The 22,271-nt window shown below is 42.0% G+C and overlaps 1 protein-coding gene across 1 annotated transcript in view; it reads left to right on the top strand.

Annotated features, from left to right (window-relative positions):
• The first annotated feature begins 111 nt into the window (after window positions 1–111).
• The window catches only part of C6 (complement C6), a 60,367-nt gene continuing 38,207 nt past the window's right edge, over window positions 112–22,271 (top strand). Inside the window, exon 1 of the mRNA XM_039545664.1 lies at window positions 112–333. The gene's annotated coding sequence lies outside the window, so the exon portion shown is untranslated. The remainder of the gene's footprint in view (window positions 334–22,271) is intronic.

Genomic DNA, 22,271 nt, shown 5'->3' with positions numbered 1-22,271 from the left:
GGGGCCTGGAGCTGCCCCTGCCTCCCCCTCAGCAGGTGCAAGGCATGTTCCCAGTGGAGGAACAGTTAAAAAGGAGCCGAGGAGCAGGAGGAACACGCTGTATGTGGCACTAGGAAGCAAAGCTGATGCTGAGAGCTGTGCCAGGATGGCAACAGCTTTGTGAAAGCTGATCTAGCAGCAGGGATTTGGATTCCCCCTTTTCCCCTCCACACACTCTGCTTTGAGAATTGCAAATGCTAAGAGACTTTGACTAACTGAAGAGACTGAGGAGAGTCTGCTAAGCTGGTGGTACCACGCCCCAAACTGAAGCACTTCAGGCTGGTAGGAAGTGATGTGGGTGAAACATAATTTAGGGTAGCTCAGTAACTGGGCTGGACACTTTGATAAACCTGTAGGGCCCTAGGTTGGGAACCTGGTGGAGTGGGTGGGCCTGGGTTTTTCTGCTTTGCTTCCCCCACCCCACCCCCAGTGATTAAACTCTGAAGGAGCAACTGGAGCATGGGGGAGGGGGTGAGTGAGGCTGCACCCAGGGTCCCCTTTGGGATGATTATACTGGCTGAAACTGTAAGGTCTCTAGGCTAGCTGGTTATCAGGCCTTCATGCTACAGGTGAGGCGGATACATTGGTTGCAGTCAAATAACAAACTTTCCCTTGTACCAAAGGGAAACATGTTTTAAGAGGTTTCAGATAATGTGGTGAAGGATCTCCTACTTGTCCCTCTGTCTCTCCTATGGGTGATTTATAGCACACACAGATACCTTGTGTATTTCAGAGCAGAGCCATGATTTAAAAAAAGCTAATCATGAACTTGTTCAAGTTCCTTTTTAAAACTGATATACCGTATTATGTGTTATCCCTCAGAAGCAGCATGTTCAGGTCACAGTGTAATTAAATACAATTAATGTAATTACATGCAAGTATGCTGCTTATGATACTCCAGATGCCACTATCACTTGATGATTCCTGATACTGCCACTTGCTTACTACTGTTGATACAGTCTCCTTCCAATTTGCTCTTATGTCGAACAGCTGTAGGTGGATTAGCTGGCTGGAAATGGAGGAAGAGAGTGAATGAAGTGGTGGTCATTCTCGCCTTACCCTCAGAAAACTTCAACTACATGTTTAAGTGCATTAAAAAGCCCCTAAAATGCATTCTTACCTTTCCTCTTCTGTTTACTAAGTGAAGAGAAATGAACAGAACAAAAGCTGGAATACTTCATGAAGTACTGAAGCTAGTGTTATACTGTGGTGTAAAACAGTACACTGTGGTGTAAAATGGTCATGGCTCTTATAAAGCACTTTAATGTATTTTTACAATAGTCTGTGTTGCATTTAAGTACATACTAAATGTGCTGATTTCCACTAATGAGTTCTATAATTACAAAAGCTGAGTATTCGAGTAGGCTATAACTTTGCAGATAATAAAACATGGAGGGGTTGAAGTGGCCATGACATTCATACCTCCCTTTGGCAGCTAGCATTGTTTTCTTCTCTCCCAGCTGCTGCCAAGTAATTCACTGTTCAAGAAAAGCTAATGGAGCTCTAACAAAATGCCTGTTTAGTTTCCTTCATTGGGTTGCATTATGGAAATACCTCTGTGGATTAGCCAGTGCTACCACAGGTGGGGACCCCAGTGATTATGGCAATACTTGAAGTCCTGTGTTTTATCCACAGAAGAGCTACCAAGTAAACCACCTCATTGTCAGTTTTCCCTGGAGATACCAGCTCAAGGGGTGAGAATCTAAAATTCAGTTCGGTCTCTATGCCCATTCAATCCTTAATCTCCCTGATATGGCTGCCAATAGGATTGGTAACAGTGGTAGTTAATTTTGAATGTGGGCATTTGTCAGCTGGAAAAGGGAGCTGGGCCACTACACTCAGTAAGCCCTTGGATGGGAATCAGAACTGTCATTACTGTGAACCAGGGTTAGTCAAACGGGTGCTTTAGGTAAATAGTTGGATAGTCTACAACTAACCCCTTAACCAACCAGTCACCACATACACATTGAAGTTAAACATCCTGGACCTGGTTCTGTGCCCCCAACAAGGTAAATCAGGAAGATCGCCTCTGAATTCAGTGGAGTTGCACCAGTGTAAGTGAGATCAGAATCAGACTCTGAGCCATGACATTTAGAGGCAGGTTCACCGCAGTGCTGGTTCTGGAACAAAGGGGTGTGATTGGGGCAGGGAGGGGTAGCATGTGTGTCCTAGGGAGTATTATTCAGGGGCTACAGGAAACTGGTGCAGTGCTCCCACCCACCCACAGCATAGGGGAGGATAGCCCTCAGGGCTTGATCCTCTGTTGCAATGGCCCTTATGTAGCTTTGCAAAGCTCAAACATGCCCCTGCCTGCCTGCAGCACTGTCTGTCCCTTTCCTATCCCACCCCTCCCCACCTACTGCTCCATCTTGGTCCACCCAAGAACACTCTTGATTCTAGATCTGCGGCAGAGGCAGCTCAGTGCCTAGGATAGAGTATCTCTGCATCAATAGCCCCTTTGTCCAGCCTAGCTGTGTGTAGTATGACACTCAATCTGGCCCTTAGTGTTTGTTCAGGGATGATAGATGTAATTTTACAAGTGAACATAATCACAACCAATCCAGAGGCGGCATCTTATATTCCATTTTGCATTTTCTAGTTCCAAAGAACACATTTATTATAGTAATAGGAGTATTGAGGGAAGCGTAATCTGAATCATCATGCCTTTAAGAGGCATCATCATCGTTGACCTAATTGCATTGGTTCCACCATGCTGTGCAAGATGTTGGTTTTCATTTATTGTGTGGAAACTGAAGTGTTTTATTCTAACTATGCACCACAGAATAGACACTAAATTATTTTGTTGTTCATCACAGGCAGAGAAAGCCAGACCCAACCTTAATGTGGGGCCCTCTTCAGGCCATATATCTTTAGCCACCCACTCTGTCCTTTCTGCTGCTACTGGTCCTGCCATAGGATCCACTGATAAAGTGGTGGATTTGTGTGCCAGCATTTCTCGGGTTGTAACACCACATGCCATGGGAAGAGACAACAAGATGTCATGCTGATGCTGACAGTGGAATTGTTTGTATCCGTACGTGCTCATTATGGTAACAAGCATGGATAGTGCTAATCTTCCTGCCAGCAGAACTCTGTTCAATATCATATCAACAGAATCAGTTCTGCTGGTTCCTGCAGCCTGCTCATTTTGACAGCTCACTGAGTGCCTGTTTACCTCAAGAATTTCACTTGCTTCGATCAAATAAACGTGTTTGTGAAATTGGCTACAGACAATAATATCCATGAACATTATATGTAGAGTGATCTACTGTCAAACCACAAAGTGAGGATTAGCACAGGGTATGTTTGGGGGATGCTTTACAAAGAGTTCCATGTGAAAAGTGTCTTGTTTGCAAATCCAGCTTGACAGAGAAAACAAGGAATATGAAGCATAGCAACTAATGTGGGTCCCATTGGACAAAAATGTTATGGCTAAATTCTTGTCTGAGTTATGGGAAGCAGAATCTGAGATTTTTAAAGTATCTGATTTATATCTGTTGGCTACACACAATGTAGGTTATATTTAAAATGTGTATGACAAGAAATTCAGACATGAGCCTGTAACTGTCTTCAACTCTATCCCATTATGCCTAGATATTACAGCAATTATGATATATCTTGTAAAGCCTCATTTCAATTACATGCTTCAGGGACATCAGAAATGGTTAAGCAGGCTTTGGATAACTGGGGAATGATTGGGAAGGGATTCATGTTGGAGGATGTAACCATGATTCAGATAAGAGGAAGATTCAGTTGAACATGGATTGGATAAACATATCTGGTCAATGGTGGGATAAAGACAGAGTTTCACCCACAGCTCTGCGTTTTCTCAGTTTTTGAGGTGTTAGAATCATAGAACTGGAAGGGACCTTGAGAGGTCTAGTCCAGTCCTCTGCACTCATGACAGTATTATCTAGATCGGGGTAGGCAACCTATGGCACTCGTGCCGAAGGCGGCACGTGAGCTGATTTTCAGTGGCACTCTCACTGCCCGGGTCCTGGTCACTGGTCCAGGGGGCTCTGCATTTTAATTTAATTTTAAATGAAGCTTCTTAAACATTTTTAAAACCTTATTTATTTTACATACAACAATAGTTTAGTTATATATTATAGACTTATAGAAAGAGACCTTCTAAAAACCTTAAAATGTATTACTGGCACGCGAAACTTTAAATTAGAGTGAATAAATGAAGACTTGGCACACCACTTCTGAAAGGTTGCCGACCCCTGATCTAGACCATCCCTGACAGGTGTTGTCTAACCTGATCTTTAAAATTTCCAATGATGGAGGTTCCACAACCTCCCTAGGCAATTTATTCTGGTGCTTAACCACCCTGACAGTTAGGAAAAGTGAATTAAGTCTGTCCTGATACATAGTTGTTCTCTGAGGATTTTTTATTCTTTTCAGCTGAGAAAAAGAGTGTTCTACGGAGCAGTTAATAATCAATGTTAGAAAAATACGTAGTGCGATCTCTATATTTGGAAATACACATTGTATTCTGTCTTTCAGTATTGTCATGAAGATCAATGTGACTGAATTTCATTTTTCCTGTTTCAGTAAACTTTGCGCACATAACAGTGGAACTGCCATACTTCTCCACAGAGATTCATGTTCAAGTCAACAGGGTATGAGTCAACTAGCTTTTGGGAACCTTGTGAATATTATTCATCAGATAAGTCCATATCATTTAGAAAAGAAAATCTACTTGATACTTCTTTGTACACTTCACCTCTCCTCTTCCTTTGAGCTTCAAGTGTATCAATTATAGAGTAGTAAGTAGTTGCGCAAAATGTGTCTCTAGGATTCAATGCTGTTTTTGTTGCACTGCTATAATTTGCTTGTTTTTTCCTGATTCGCTTACGGGACTGGGCTTCTTTGTAGTTAATATCGGGCAAGATATCTTTTGATATGTCTTCAAATCTTTTGAAATCATTCCTCAAAGTGTGTAAGTGGTGTGCTAATGATTGACAGAGGTCTGCACATGTTTTCAAATCCAATTCTTTTTCTTGGAGAGCTTGACTTGTGTGGTAAAAGTGTTGTAAAATTTCATTCCACATGGTCAACATGAATACAAACTCTAGTTCTTGCATCTTGTTTGCAATGTTTTCTGCCTCTCATATAGTTTCTCCCTTTTGTGAGATTGGTCTTCAGCTATACTTTCTAATGCATCCACAATCTTTGAGTAGGACTCCAGAATTGCACTTGTTGCCACTGCATGTGCCTCCCAGCGAGTATTAAAAAGAGATTTCAACACACGATCATTGCCCAAATATATTTTAAGAATGGATGGAATGCTGCCCCTTAGCATGTGCCGCCTCAGGCACGTGCTTCCTCCGCTGGTGCCTGGAGCCAGCCCTGGTGCATATTGTACACAAACCATATTGGAAGTGTGTATTAGTTATATTAATAACAAGAATTTTCACCATAGAGTCTCATACAAGGTGCTGAAGGAGGTAGCATCAAGCTCTCCTTTTTTAAAGTCCTGTATTGCCCAGATCAAATATTTTTGCAATATAAGGTGTCCGTGAGATGTAGTGCAATGACTAGGTAGTTAGTGCTACAAGCTTTTTGATAAAAGCAACTATATTAAAAATGAATTCAGTGTTCGTGAAAAGTGCCGGGTTAACAGCCTGAAATTCTCTATAGCTACAGATCAGATATACTGTTTAGTCCTGTGCTGTCCTAGAAGGACCACATGTAGGGTAGAAAGTGTAGTTTAGTTTCCAATACTCTTGGCTCTTTGAGAGTAATAAAGATGCCACTCCAGTAGGGCCTGGGCAGAAAACTTCAGCTAATTTCACAGATGCTACAGCACAGCTCTTGGTTGGACAGAACTTACGACCTCAAATAAACAGGCTCTTCTAGTCCACTGAGTCCTGAATCACCTAGTCCCCATATGAATAATTTTTAAAATTACATTACATTAAAAATATTGAGTTTGCAAGATGTATTTTGTTAATTTTTTGCTTTTGTTATGGGAAGTCTAAAATAGTTTGTACGCTGGTGCTCCCTAGTGGTGAAGTTTATATTAAATAACCTTGTATGAATTCTGTTAATGATTATGCAACTCAGTATGTTAATTATGAACAGGCATTTAAACCTCCTCAATAAGACAGTTACTCAAGTGTACGTTTGCAAGCTTGAGGCCCTTTATAGCACTATAGATATGTTCTATAAAGCATTGCGTATAAGACATGAAGATTTACATGGCACTTGTTTCACAAATAATAACCTGATAACTTCTCAGCTGATTAAAGAGAGTTTATTACATGAGAATCTCATTTCTTTTCTCATTCAGTATCACACACATACATTAAGAATGTTTCAGTTTAAAAAAAAAAATCTCTGGATATGCCTTTCGTAGAAAGGCTTGCCAGAGACCTAGCAACATTCTGTCCAAAGCTGGGTTCAGTGGCTCACTACAAATTGTTCTCACAGTAGTCCAGAAAAGTACATTATTAGAGATTGACCAAAAGGTCTTAATGTCAGTTCTTATTTTATTTAAACTTTGCTTATCCCTTGAACTGAGCATTATTAAATCAAGAAATAACTGAGAGAGGAAGCAAAGCTTATGGAGTAGAGCACTCTAATTTGTAATATGCTTCCTAAATACACAGGGCCAGATTTAAAGGTGACACTAAGTTAGTATAATACACATGATGAGGGGACTGAAGGAAGGCAAAAATTACATCAGCACCAGAGTCCCTCTTGATTTACCTAGGCCGCTTTTACATTAAGAAAACTTCCAGTGTTGTAACTACATTGACTTAATCCCTAATTAATGGGTGGCACCAGCATAAAGTGGGTTTATCCAAGTGTCACTGAACTTGGTAACGGACTGAATTAAGCTATGCTGGAATGAAGCCCACTTTGTGTTGGTGCATCCAGCCTCTGTAACTAATTTTCACTGGTGTATATCAATTATTTTAATGCAGACAAGGCCTTAGACTTATTTACACTCAGATTGATACTCACTCATCACGATGTAACTTATACACAACATCTCTGCATTTTGCTCATTGTGTGAGTGGGGGAGTCTGAGTGAATCTGGGCTGTTTTCACTCTTATTTTGAAGGGCCAGAGCAGCTCAATATAATATGACAAATAACTAATAAGGCATAAGATTGGGCATGTTAAAATACATGCCTTTATAGTGAATGACTAAAGAAGCTCAATATATTTAGTTTATCTAAGAGAAATTTTGAGATGACTTCATCACGTCTACAAATACCTACCTGAGGAAAAGATATACTTGACAGTATATTATTAAATATAATAGAAATATGTACCTTTCTTCTGTGGTGTTATGTGATTATTCTTCTGTCACACATACGTATTAATCTCCTTGTGTTTGTTTGGGCATTCATTTCAACAGCCAGCAGTGGTGTAATGTTATAACTAGGCTCTTCGTGTGATGTCCCTGCCCTGAAGAGGGGAGGAAGGGCCCACAAACTATCTCTCTGTTACTAAGTCCTCTAGTCCATTCAGACTTTAAGCGCCTTAACTGATATTCTGCACCAACAGTCAGATTATCTTTCCCTAAAGTCTCAGGGATTTTTTTTTTATTTTCACATTGCTCCTTCTTTCACAATTCTCCATGGTCCCAGTCCTGCTCCCATTGAAAGCAATGTCAAAACTCCCATTAACTTTTGTGGGAGCAGGTTTGGGCCTCACCCCATGAATTTTAGAGACCCTAACTACTCCTCTTCTCTCCAAGAGCTTGATTCTGTTCTGCAGACTCAATACAGCATCAGCATTCTCTCCTACTCCAATTTTAGCTAGGCTGGCCCCCCGAGCTGGGTCAGCCACAGCCATTTGTACAACCAACAACTTAGAGTGCATATCAGTTCTGAATGCTTTGTCCTCCATTAGATGTTCTTTTGAGTCCTCTTTTGTGGCAGGGAAGGGGCTTTTCCTTTTCTGCTTTAGATGGAGGTGCCAGCTTGTCTCCAGGAAGCTGAGACCAATCCTACCACTAATGAGCTGGCCAGAGAAAGCTCATGGGAGTCCCTTGTTAACAGAGCCAGCCTTTGGGCCCTGGAAAGGAGAATGTCAGCTTCTGTTGTTTAAAATATGTTCCCAGTCCTTTTCCTTGTGAAAATAGTCTCGAAAGCCAAAACTGGTTAAAAGTTGTAAGATCGTGCAACTAGGTTCTACTTCAGCTGCTGGAAACTGGGAAAGAGCTGTCCCCTTCCTTCCTGTGTCTTTTAAAGGATTGGTTAGAGCTTGGAGCATCACTCCCAGAATCATCTCACTGACCCTCTCCAAAATCCTTAAGTTGGCCATGCACATCACGATGTGGCAATTGTGGACAGTAAGTGGTTATATTGGCAAAGAGGCTGGGGAAAATATTCCCCAAAATTCTAAGGCCAGTTCTGGTTGTTCAAAATGCCCTGTCCTCCCTGAGCCACATCCACTGTTGCCATATCTGCTGCGAGTGCTGCAAAGTGAGCTCCCTTTTTGTTTCTATAAATGCACAGGGGAGACTCAGCCCTCCTCTTAGACATATATTTGTGTGTATGTGTGCGTGTGTGTGCGTGCGCACGCACACACACACACAACCATCCAGCACCAAGAGGATGGCTGCTATCCCTGGCAGGTGCCCCCTAGTGTCCCAGCTTCATCTCTTTGCATGGAGTATGTAGAGCCCTGGTTTTCAACCTGTGGTCCAAAGACCCCTGTTGTCCAAAAACTGTCTAAGATTTCCAAAGGGCTCTGCACCTCCACTCAAAGATTTTTAGGGGTTTGCAAATGAAACAAGATTGAAAACCACTAATGCAGAGGATGTGATTTCCTTTGGCATGAGTGTTTGTCAGGGAAAAACCATGTCACTATTTCTGTGGGCTTTAGGCTTTCAGAGACTATTGAATGACTAGGCATCTTGCTGGCTCGTGAGCAATCAGGGAAGTTCACTGCCTGTGAAGTGCTTCTAGGTATGGTGGGAAAAAATCTGAAATCATGTTAAGTTACGTTTGATTCCAACCCACAATCCATTAATGTAAACCCACAGCAGATGGTAGGGGGCATGTTCCACCCCACCCCTCCAATTTTGCTCTCCCCCCAGAGATAAGCTGTGACTGGCAGCTTGTAATTACTGACTTCAATAACACTCATGCAGCTGCACAGCATAATGTCTCTCTCTCTTTCTCTACAGAGCTGCCTCTGCACCGAGCGATAAAACTGTTGCAGGGTTGTCCATTACAGGAAATGATTAGTTGTGTCACTTGTCCTTTGTTCCGAGTGTCCTCCCACACACACTGCCTCACAAGCATGGGTGTATCACAGCATTCTGAACCACCGGCTCTCTTACACTGCTTGGCCTCTCTTGCTCAGAGCACGGCATTTGGGGTATTTACCAAAACACTGTTCCCCACCTAATGAAGAGGATTAGTCCCACCTACTGATCCTTTATGGGAGTCTTATGTACTGACCCCCAGATCTTCAGCCCCATTCTGTATCACTGCCCCTGCTAACATAGATCTCTGCTGAATAGATTGGTACTACCAGGTTTTTACAGTGGCCTCCAGTTTTATATGAAAATGGATGCGAAGGGAGAGGTGAAAATAGTGATAGGTGGAATTTAGGAGAGTATTAAATCACGACACTATGATCTCATGGTCCACAGAATAACAGCCCAGGACAAGGATAATAATGCACACCTTATGGCCATCAACAGTGCTCAAAGGGAATGCTGACTTTAGGCCAGCCCCAAGCAACGTAATGACTGTGGTACTTCGGTATGTGCCTGTGAGGGTTTACTGCTGGTGGGGTGCTGCAGAGGTTCATGATGTTATGAACAGTCAGTTGGAACTGGACACATAATAAAGTGGGTCACTTTCAAGTACCATAAGGAGTGAGTGATCACTGAGCCCCCTAACAATCACAGGACACAGTTCTGGGAAAGTGGGGTTGACGGAGTGCTTGAAGAACTTCCATTTGAAGAATGCCACCATAGACTGCTAGAAGAGTAGGATGGGAAGGGACCTCAAAAAGTCATCTATTCCAGTCTCCTGCACTTAAGGCAGGACTAAATAATAACTGGACCATTCCTGGCAGGAATTAGTGTTAGGCTCATATTACATACATTTGCTCCACCCCAAATTGCTTTCTATAGATCCTGGTTCTCCATCCTGTTTGCAACTAGAGGCCATCACAGCTCTATGGTAAGAGACGGGAAAGACAGTATGGGGGTCCTTAATTGTTTCCTGAAAGTAAAGAAAAAGTTACTTTTATAACCGATGATGTCTTCCTTTCCTGCCTGCATAAAGAATGTTTCTTCACCCAGATAGGCACCTCTCTTCCTCCCGCTGAAAGCTCTGAAATGGGGCTGTCAGTCAGTACCATTCTTTCGGACATGAGGCACCTATTACTTTCTTCTTGTATCAGCCTTAAAGGAATCCCTCCTGGCAACCTGTCTCCAGAAATGGGTGCTGGCAATCAGCCGAATGCTGTAACTGCATGCTGAAGAGGTACCTTGTATTATCACAGGCAGAAATTGTCCTATAGGATGCCTGATTCGGGCTATAGAAGGCAATGGGAATACTGGTACATGGTGCACATTGAGGGATCGGGGAGAAATTAAGAGACTCTGCTGGGGAATAAAGCTAGATGAGCCAACTGAACTGCTGTGAGTGCCACATGTAAACACAGTGGGAAGAAAGCATTGCAGACTGTACTGGTTCAGGGAGAACTGACGTAAGCCTCTTGGCCTAAACACTATGACTCACCAGTACAGCTAACTAGTTAGGGGCTTGGTTAAAGCTCACTCGAGGTGGTGAGTATAATGGGTGCCTTTTATTCAGGATAAGAGTAAAAAGCAATTGTGTTCCTTCATGGAACCAGATAGCAGAAACAATAGGAGCCACCACTCAAAACACAAGCGCATAACAAGGCTTGAATAGAAGTTGAACCATGTGGCCCAAGTGTTTTCCATGGGAATTGATATAGCAAATGCAGGAGCAATGGAGCTGTGTGTGAGAGAGAAGCAGCAAGAAATGCCACAGGAGCTGAGATATAAGCAACAAAAAGGCCAAGACAACCACAAAGCACCAGTAGTGCAAGGCTGAGAGAGAGTCTTTGGGCAAAATGCTGGCTGTAAAGGGGCTTGGGACTGTTGGCAAAGCAATTGTCTCCTGTTGTTTGATTCCTGCTGTATTCAGGGAAATTGGATTTTGTACATTCTTTGTAAACAAACAGGTTTGCATCAAGGAAATACTGTCTCCCTCACCAATTTCTCTATTTAACCAAAGCAATCTGCAAGACCCAAAAAATTGGCTCACTGCTTGAGCAACAGTATATAGACTGGCTGCTGTGAATATATGTAAGGAGTTTTACAGGTGTAACAGGCTTGATATCTGACAATCAGTGGTTGTATCCGGCATCTTTAAGCCAAGTATAGACAGAACATGGATCTCTCTATCCTGACACCACTTTTGAGACATAGTCTGTTTTTTTTGTTTGTTTGTTTGTTTAGTTTCCTATCGCTTCATTTAATGAATTTATTTCATTCTGGATACATGGAAAAACTAAACAAAATCTGTATTGAATGGAGGAAATTTTCCCCTTGATCTGCTGTGAGATTTAATCATCTCAGTGATTATAGTACTCCCAAGATGGCAGAAAGGGACAGAGTATTGATGTGAGTCAGTTTCTTCTTTTATTTACATGTATGTGAAAATAGAGCTGGTTGGAAAATGGGTTTTTGTTCCCATGGAAAATTTTGGCGAAAAATGGGGAATCAAATCTCTGTCACTAAAATATTTCTGTTGAAATTTAACTTGCTGTTTAAAAAAACAAAGCAAAACCCCCCAAACCTGAAAAATTCAGCCAGTCTCCCCTAAAACTTTAGGTTTTTGAGGGGGGAAAAGATCAAAACTTCAAGGAAAGCGGACACTTTTTTTGAAAATTTTTGTTCAGTTGAAAAGCTAGTTTCCTATTTTATTTTATTTTTTTAAAAAGAGGTTTTGACAGAAATTTCAACTAGCCCTATGTAAAACCACTGGTTGGAATATATCTGGCGGGTCATTGATAACTGAGTCTTTTTAATACTCATAAAAAGCTATAATATAAGTATTCTAGTAGTGATAGTGGCAAAATTTTGGACACTGATTCCCAGAAACACAAGCAATTGAAGTGATGGTGTTTCTTTCAGGGTATATAAGAACTGCAGTTGTCTCCATTATGCAGGATCTTCCAAACTACAGAAACTCACGAGTCTGTGGAATTTTCAAGGATGTAAAAATGCTGTGTCTATCAAGATTTCCTAGTCTTGGTTTCCTACAATTTAGATCTGCATTATAGCTTTGTATTTCACCTAAGCATCTAATGTGTTATCAGATCTTTCTGATGGGCAATATTTGCATGGAAGAAACATTGGGCCATCAACATGTACTAGTAAAATGTCCTACAAATACAGGTAAATTGAATTTGAGGTTTGCCATAACTTTTATTTTTCTCGCTTTGCTGTAGATAAATTAGATTTCTCAGAACTTCAGTCCATGGCAGATTAGATGTTTTTACCTGTTAGAGGAAAAGTCACGGTGCTCTCTTTACAGTTTGAGCCATCCCGTTTATCCCTGACCTGGTTTGTCAGTGGGCGTTAGTGGTGACACAATCTAGTTAAATGACTGATGGTAAAGGGAGATAATTTGAACTCCCTTTGATCTGTGAAATGAAGAAGGGATAAAATAAGACTGAAAGTATTACAGATTTAGGAAGACTTAAAGCTGGAGTCTCAGTCTCTTTGTATTTCTTTTCTCTGAGGCTTGAATGATCAGAGCACTAAACCTGCAATGTGAAGTAGATGTAGGATTTCACAGAGTACTGGGGGAAAAAAGGCCTCCTTTAGTTCTGGTGTAAAAAAGAGGGGGGGGGAATACTTTTTTTAGAAAGTGTTTGAAAATGTTCACTTCTAAGATTCAGTGGCTGGAAGCTGAAACTAGATCAGGTCTTATTTCTCATGTGAAACTTCTTTCTTTTTTTTTTTCTTTTTTCTTTTTTTCCCCAACAGTGAGGGTAATTAGCTATTGGAAGAACTTAGCAAGGGATATGAATTCTCCATCAAGATTGGATGTCTTTCCAAAACAAAATGCTCTAGGTCAGCCACAAGATATGGGCTTAATATAGGAATTATTGGGTGAAGTTCTATGGCCTGTGTTATGCTGAAGGTCAATGTACATGACCATAATGACTCCACCTGACCTTAAAATCTCTGAGTCTGCTTCTCAGTGCTACAAATTGCATTGTGTATATTCAAATCAAGACCTGCTTCTCTTTGATTGTAATTATCTTCCTTTTTAATTGTGCCTGATTGTGGGGGAGAGGAGTAGTTTGTTTTTGCTCAATTTAGCCACTTTGAATTTAACTGCATTTAATTTAAAGTAATGTTGCCCAGGGACACAGTAGGGCGCAGGGTTGAGCGTCAAGAGATCTGAGTTCTCTTCCCAGGTCTGGCATTGACCTCCTTGGGCAAGTGACCTGAGGGCATATTTTTAGAGAATTAAAGACATTCTGCTTTGAAAATTTTCCTTGTCTTCTGAATTGCCATAGCAGGCTATTCCCCGCATGCCCTTTTCCTAATAAATCCTGAAGATAACACCTAACTCTTCTTCTTTTGCTCCATGCTACAGACTAAGGGCAATTGCACATGTCAGTGTTGCTCCTTGAAAAATTATTAATTTGCACTCGTCAGCTTCTTTATTTCCCCCTTGCTTCTACCCCTCTGGTCTTCAGGAAAGCACTTAAGGCTGCTTAAAGTTAAATATGTGCTTAAGGGCTGAGGCTCAGATGCAGGAGGAGAGCAGATGATTCCTGGCATAGGTTCAGGAACAGGCACCTCTACAGCCCTAACGTAGGCGGGGGAGAGGGTTGGGTGCGCTAACCTCTAGACCCCCCCAGCCCTCCAAGCACCCTCTCACAGGCATGCAGTGGAAGCATAAAGAGAGAGGATGCACGTTCTAGACGGCACAGTAACTCCAGAAGTACACGCAGTGAGACTACAGCGAAGGAGAGCAGGGGGCAGGATTCCATACCTATAGGGAAATTCATTTGCTGAGGAAGACCGTATGAGTGGGTAAAGGAGAAATGACTAAAGCTAGGACAGCACTGCAAGAAATGTGGCAAGTTGAACCATGTTAGCTGTGTGTGCAAGAGCAGAAGAAGATTTGAAAGATTAAATGAGTCCTGTACAAGAGGGAGAGGGCTCATCAGACAGGAGCAATGACATCATGACTCTCTCCTTAAGTCCAAGAGCAGGTTCAGCCTGTCGGGACTGGAAAGTAACAAGGGACAATGCCAACCTCCATGCATGTGACACTGTTAATAGGAAAATGTCCCGTGCAATTTCAGCTGGATAGTGGGCTTCCTGCAATGAGATTCTGTGAGTGAATTGGACTTGAACACACCCATTACAAACCGCCGGCACCATGTGCAATGATGGCATAATGCATAAGAAAATGTGACCTCATAGTAATTCACCCAAAAATAACAGACTGTACCAACTGAAGTTTGTGGTGGTGTATGGTAGGCACCGCAGACCATACAAGCACCTGAATCTGATCAAGGCACAGCATCAGAACTGTATAGCTGCAGTCCAGGAAGCAAAAGGTAGAGTCCCATGGCCAACAGAGACCATTTTAAAAGCACATGGGAATATTTTCAAAGGCAATGAGTGCCTCAAAGGAAAGCTGTGGCTGGAAGTAGACCCCACAGTGGAACCTGTGTGCTTACCATGAAGGAGAATTCCAATGGCACTACACAATCCAACATGAAGGAGCTTAAAAGTCTGCACAACAGGGATGTCATAGCACCTGCAGAAGCCAGTACAGCCCGGGTAAGCAAAAGGGTGATGGTAAAGTCGTCATCAGGCCAAGCCATACTTCAGCTCACAAGGCAGGAAGTGAAGTGGAACTGGGCAGGTTCCCAGCAGCAAGAAGTTGATGTGCTGAAACAAATGATATTACAGAAGCCTCTGTCCTGAAGCACTACCAGCCAGGAGAGAGGCTGACACCCCAGTGTGATGCATTGGAGAAAGGAATGGGTGTAGCTCTTTTGCAGGAGCAGCAGGCAGGGGTATACCCAAATAGAAAAAGAGCTTATGGTTGTGGTATTTGGAGTGGAGCAATTCCATCAGTACACTATAGCCACCCAGTAATGGTGCCGTCAGCCACAAACTCCTAGAGACAACTATGGCAAAACCCCATCTTGTGCTCTAAAGAGAGTGCAGTGCACACTGACATGCCTCCAGCATTACCATGTAGACATCGGATATTGTCTAGAACAACTACAGGTATTAGCTGACACCCTGAGCAAGGCATTTATACCCAGTATCAGGGAGTTGGTGGATGTGGGGTCAGGACACTGAATCCATTAACATGCTGCACTATCTCCCAGTTTCAACAGGGAGACATCTAACTATAGGCTATCAAGAGAGTGATACTAGTACATGGCCAGAAGACAAGTACTGGTAGGAGCAAACAATATTTTCAAATGTGTGCAGGCTGGAATTATATTTCAAGGACAGAGAGCTGCTGTCCCCACCTCATTACATAAGGATGTCATGCAAAAAATATGTTTTGCACCTGGGCATTGATAGCTGCTTTGGAGGAGTTCCAGTTTTTGTTTATTGACCAGTACTGAATACACAACTCTGCTCCTTGATAGAAGGGTGTGACTCCTGCCAGTCATGTGTTAGTCACCAGCAGACAGAGACTATGTAACCACCATGGGCTGCCCACCCAACCTTAGGAATAGGAATAGGGAGTGGAGTTATTTACCTCAATGAAAAACAATACTTGATTATAGTGGACTACTGTTCAAATTTTGGGAGGTTGATGCCCTGCCTGATACAAGAAGCAAGACAGTGTGTGGCAAATTGAAGGTCCACATTTAGAGAGAGATCATTCCAGACATTTTATTCACTGACAATGGCCCACAATTTTGCCCCAGAAGAATTCAAGGAATTTTCATGCATGGAAACAGGAGTTTGACCATCAGACCTCTTCCCCAGCATACCAATAGAGTGATGGTAAGGTGAAATCAGCTCTGATTCCAAGAGACTGTTACACAAGATTGTTTCTTGTGGATCAAACCCCTTGTTACCATTTTTTAGCACACAGCATAACCCCCTTACAGGGGTACCAAAACAGTCCAGTATGGACATTGATGGGGCAAAGGACCAAAACCCTGCTACCAAGAAGAGGACACTTGTTGCAGTGAGAAGGTTGGAGATTCTGCCAAAAGGAGATGATCACAATCAAAGAAACCATGCACTAGAGTATGACAGGTCAGCCAAGGACCTTTCAGCCCTGGAGACAGACACTTCTGCTGTTTCTCTAATGGCTGGATCCTCACAGAAGGAGTGGACTAAAGGAATCATGATGGGTGCAGTGATAATCAGGTCATATGAAGTGACTGCACCAGAGGGACAAGTGATCTGATGGAACAGGAGCCCTTATGAGTTGGCAGACGCAACACCCAGGGGCAGCCTACAGAGATCCAAAGATTATCACAAAATGGAGACAAAGAGAACCATCCAGACACCAGCCCCAGAGGGAGGGAAGAGACTCCATCAAAAGATAGTTTGCTTGACCTGGATATGTGGCTGGTCCTTTGGGATGAGAAGAACCCTTTTGTTTGAATGAAATTGGTTTTAAATAACCACTCATCATTAAGTCTAGTGTCTGGGTGTTGAATCCAGGACTGGAATACCTAAGGAATCTACATTTCTGACTTCTTGTTAGCCAGTGTGGTGAGACAGGGATTTTCTTTTGTTGCTGTTTTGGTATTTCTCTTGGGAGAATAACCACCAGTTTTGGGGTGTGTCTTGTCCTGAATTTGGTATTCTTAGTTGTGACCCATGGAGGTATGGTGATAGAGGGGTTTCCTTGGATGGAGCCACCAAGTGCCCTTGAACCCAGGACCTATAACCTTGAGGAGAAAAGGGAGAAGACTGTAGTCATGCCTCCAGGCTGGGTTACACCAATTATATTCTGAAGCTTTTGAATCTCACAATACAACTTCTGAATCCTGCAAAATAATCCTTTAATAAAATTTCCCTTCTCAAATGAATAACTTGGGGACTGTGCTAATGTATGCTTCCCCCTCACCCCCTTCTATTGTTAGCTATGAATTGTCTTTCTGCTCAGTTGTAAGTACTGAGGATATCATGGAGAAAGCAGCATGTGTGTCCAAATTCTTGAAAATATAACTGACTAGAGTATGAAGTTGGCCTTCTCAGTGCCCGAGGGAGAATGTCACCCTTGTCAGCAGAAGACCCGATGATGGACAGAATAAATAAGATATTTTATGGTTCACTTTTCCTGTTATAGGATGTGTCAAAACATTTCAATATTGGAGGCTGTCAGAAAGCCTTTCATGCTTAAAGGTGCCTTCACATTTCTGTTTCAACACCCCTTAAGATGGGAGGACATAGGATCATAAGGATTTAAAGATGGAAAAAGACCCACTAAATTGTCAAGTACAATGCATGGTATAGTAAATTAAACTCCAACTGACCAGATGAACATTAGAGTTCTTTTCTTTTCCTTCATTTAAAAAAATTCTGCTTAGTCTAAAGAGTATTATTGATTTAAGCTTTAAAAAGTCCAGTTTTCTAATATTCGACATACAAATGGAAAAATAAATTAGTCATTTATATAAAGATTGCACAGATGACTGACTTACATGATTGTACAATAAATTGTATTGCCATTAAATTGTATAGCTGATCAGATACACTTAGTAGTCATCTACCAACTAAGAACAGTGTTGGCAACTGTGTTTAAAAAAAAACAAAAAACACTCCAGTCACAGTTTCTGTTGTGGCGGTTAAAGCATTTGGAAGTCAAAAAGGGTGTGTCATTTCAACTGAAAGGCTACTTGAGTTGGCAGTGTATCCATTTGGGTTATATGGCCTGACTCCTAGAACATAAAGCTCAGATTGGTGAAAAGGGTTCCCACTACCTCCCAGCTTCTCAAACACCAGTCTTCTCAGTAAATAGCTGGAGAAAGTTCTCACTGTCACTATTTTGCTGGTCTTAATGCAAAAGGATGAAAGAGACAGAGCAATGTTCCAGGAACACCTTGTTAGTCCACAGTACATTGTCCTATCTCTCAATCCCAGGTTTATGTAAAGGCCAGAGATAGTGAGACTGGAAGTCTCTCTCTTTTCCCTGCTTCTAGCCCACTCACCTGCCACAAAATGCTTGAAAGGTCTGGGGAGAAGGAGACTGACCTTACAAATTTCCTCCCCCTGAACATGTAGGATGAGGGGACCAAGCCAGCTGGCTATCAGGGTGAGGGTAAGAGGTATCAGGACACTGTGTCTCCGCTGAGTAGGTGGAACTAGATGAAGGGTGGGAGAGAAGAGGTTAGAGCCTGTTGAGAGGAGATCTCAGCCACACTGCATTTAGGACTATCTTGAAACTCTCCTAGGTTTGCCCAAAGAATCACTACATTTGTCAGTAAACTTTGAGAAGTTTTTTTCTTAATAAAATCAGGAAACCGTTTCCCTAGCTTTGGTGCAAAGTTACTTACAGTAGCATTATTGCAGAATTTAGGGAGCATTATGGCGTTTGTTTTTGTAATTTCTGGATGAAAGACCAAATGACTGGGGAAGTTCATTAAAGGAATATTGTGACACTGTGCCCTGTATTCTTCATAAAAATATTGTTATAATATTAATATGGCGTAACTAAGATGTTTTATGCAAGATGGGTCGTGAGGTATCATTGGCAAGGTTATGATTTACTGAATGTGAATATCCAATTTATATGCCTGTATCACTTCTGTATCTGAAGTTAGGAATATTGACTATGTAACAATTAGAACTGTGTGTACGCTTGGGGGAATGACCACCAGACAGTAGGCAATGAGCCTGAATGGGCCATTAAGAAGGACAATAGAACTTTGAAGATACTAATATCCTATCTTCTTAAGAAGCTTCCTGGGATGCTGCTTTGACACTACAAGGTCATGTGATCATGTCATCCTGTACAGGGTACCATCTTGAGCTGGTATTTTTCCACTGGAAGGGGGTGGGTTAAGAAACAAGATTCCCGCCACATGTATAGCCTATTTAAGGCTAGGGAGTAAGTTAATCTTGGCTCTTCTCCACTGCCTCCCTGCTGAAGAAGAAAGACTGCTGAAAACACCCAAAGAAACAAAGGAACTAAGCTGGGGGAGGCAGGGACTGAGTCCAGGCAAGAAAGAACAGCCTGTAAAAGGAATCCCTGAAGATGTAAACTGAACTGCTTGCAGCTTCACTTCAAGAAACACTGCAACCTGCTTGAAACAACATTTAGGGTGAGAAATTAGCCAATTTCTTTAATGTATCCAGCCTCATTTGCGTGTTTTTGTTTTATTTGCTCAGTAATCTGCTTATAGTCACTTAAAATTTACCTTTTGCAGTTAATAAACTTGTTCTTTGTTTATTCCAAAACCCAGTTTCTGCAATTCATAACGGGGGATGGGCAGCAAAAAGCTGTGCATATCTTCCTCCCCATTGAGGGAGGGGGTGATTTTATGACCTTACGCTATATAGATCTCTATACAGTGCAAGACCATATAATTTTGGGTTTACATCCCCAAGGAGGTGTGCACTTGAGTGCTAGGCAATACCCAAGTTGATTCTTCCCACACAGAGCTGATCTCAGTGTCTCTATGTCCATTTGCAGCTGGGTGTGTCCCTACATGTGTGTGTGTGTGTGCTGGAGAAGGCTTGAGAGCCTGGCACAGTGGATCAGGGTGCGGGAGCCCAGGCTGGTGGAATGATCGGGATCAGTGGGACCCCAGCACATCAGGTGGCACCACAGAAGGGGGGTCCAATACATCACAATTATTAAAATTAAGACAGATTCTTATCTAAATTACTAGAAAATACACTGCAAGGAACAATCTTTCAATGACAGGAGGTGGACTAGATGGCCTGCTGCATATTCCCATCTCTACTGACTATGGCCCAGAGTTTTAAAGGTATTGAGATGACTGCCTGAGGTGGTATTTCCTTTCAGTTATTTTAAATTAGATCTGGAGTGACTCCTTGTTCTCATATTATAAAAGAACACAAAAAGCAGTGTCTCAGTCAGTCATGAAAAGTGTTGGTTTATCCATCAAATATTATGCTGTTATAACCAAGACTCACAATTTGTGGGGTTTTACCTATACCAAATGTACACTTAGATTATATTTACAATGCAGTGTAGGCCACCCAAATATTTATCATCAGTAAACTGGCATCAGTCAAAGATACACTGTGAAATGAATAGGCAAGTGTTTTTTAGAGAGCTTCATAATTCCCTCCCAGTCAGTAGTCAGGCTGACTGGTAATTATTCTGATTTCTTATGACAGTTTATTCAGTGCAATAATTATATGGCAAAAGGCAACAGAACATCAGTTTGCTAATTGTATCCTCGAATTCTGTAACAAGGCTGCTCCAGACCAGAGGCAAAACAAAAAAAGCTGTAACCATAACTGAAAAATAATGAAATGCAGCAAACTGTCCAAGTGGTGTGTTTTTTCCCCAAATACATGTGTGACTCTGGGTTTTAATTTTGCCAATTTCTTGGAAATGTGTGTCAATGGCCCTGTAATCTTTAATGTGAGGGGAGATTCTTGCCACTCTGCTGCCATCCAAGCTTCCTTCACTCCCAGCTCTCTCTCATTGGTAAGACACTGGAGTGGAAGTCAAGAGATTTCATTTCTCTTCCTCACTTTTCTTAGTGATCTTGGGCAAGCTGCATCTCTGTACCCCTGTTTCCCCTCCCACCCTTTGCCTGTTTTGTCTATTCATACAGACAGTTCTTCAGGGTAGGGGCTGTCTGTGACTATGTTCGTATAGTGCCTAACACAATGGCGTCTCAATCTCAGCTAGGGTGTCTAGGCACTACTGTAATATAAAAAACAACAAAGGGGTTGTAGCAATAAAATTACACTTTTTTTCTAGCTAACAGCTCAATTCCAGAGTTTAACTTGGGTTGGCAAGAAAGGGAGCCATGGAAAATGAGCAATTGGTGGTGATGGGACACACTCACCTCAACTATTCAACACTTCTTCTATATTATTATTTCTATTATCCAGGCACCTATGAGCCCCAGTCATGAACCAGGACCCCTAGTGCTGTACAATACAGGACAAAAGCAATGTCCTGGCTCTAAATTGTTTACAATCTAGTGTAGTCCTAGGACCTGGAAGGATCTAGTCTGTGATGGCCAGATTTACAAAGGTACTAAGGCCCCTAACGATGCATCTAGGCACTCAGTGGGATTTACAAAAGTGCCTAAACAGGTTAAGCACCTAAAGAAACGGGCATTAAGCACCTAGGGCGGCTATTGAAAATCCCACTAGGTATGTGTGCATCTTTCGATGCCTTTGTAAATCTGGCCCTAAGTGACTGCTAGAGTGTGATGGTTCTAGTAGGGAGAATGTAGCTATTGTTTGTGGTGTCTGGAATGAAGGTTACTGCTGGTTCACTATCAGCAATCCCTACCTCTTCAGTGTGTTCAGAGCAGCCATCACACCCTCCCTCAGGAAATTGTGCTTTAAACAAACCAGATAGAGAGCTCCACCGTAAAACTCATCAGTCTACCCTTCCCTTGGATGTAGTCATGAAGGAGAATTACCCACGCCTCATATTTCCCTCATTAGTCTTTGTGTCCACCGAAGGTCCAGTGGAAGCAGTTCAGGACCAGATGCAAAGAGGCAGGCAGACTGCTCCAGGATTGAGATTATTTAAACTGTTTGGTCTTTGGCTTCTTTGGGAGATCAACTTTCCCTCCAAGGCCTTCTGGAGAATATACAGAATTTGATATTCTGTGCTGGATTGGACCCTTCTCTGAGCTAAGAGGTGAAAACATTATCTATAATTTGTGTCTACTAATACAATTTATTATGGAACTTGTCACACCGTAGTGGAATTTCAGTAGCTCTCTACCTAAACCAATTGTTCTCAAATTGGGAGCCGAATTGTACTGAGATATTATCAGACATATCAAGGAGATCTGCAACACTTGGCATTAATTTGACTTAAGTAGGAATCAGGAACTGACATCCTCATGACAGAAGTGGCAGTCCAGGAATACTAAAGAGGAGTAGTAGCTATTCTGTCATGTATGGGCAGTAGTATTCGTTACTACCCCATTCCTATACAGTGGGATATTTTTCTGAGATGTGGAGGTTGATTGTTTTGTTGCATAACTCTCTGTAAAGAAAAGAGCAGAATTTAACTTCTAGTAAT

The sequence above is a fragment of the Mauremys reevesii genome, linkage group 6 (genome assembly GCF_016161935.1).
Source record: "Mauremys reevesii isolate NIE-2019 linkage group 6, ASM1616193v1, whole genome shotgun sequence".
In the NCBI taxonomy this organism is placed as follows: domain Eukaryota; kingdom Metazoa; phylum Chordata; order Testudines; family Geoemydidae; genus Mauremys; species Mauremys reevesii.
This window is presented reverse-complemented; position numbering and strand designations above follow the sequence as displayed.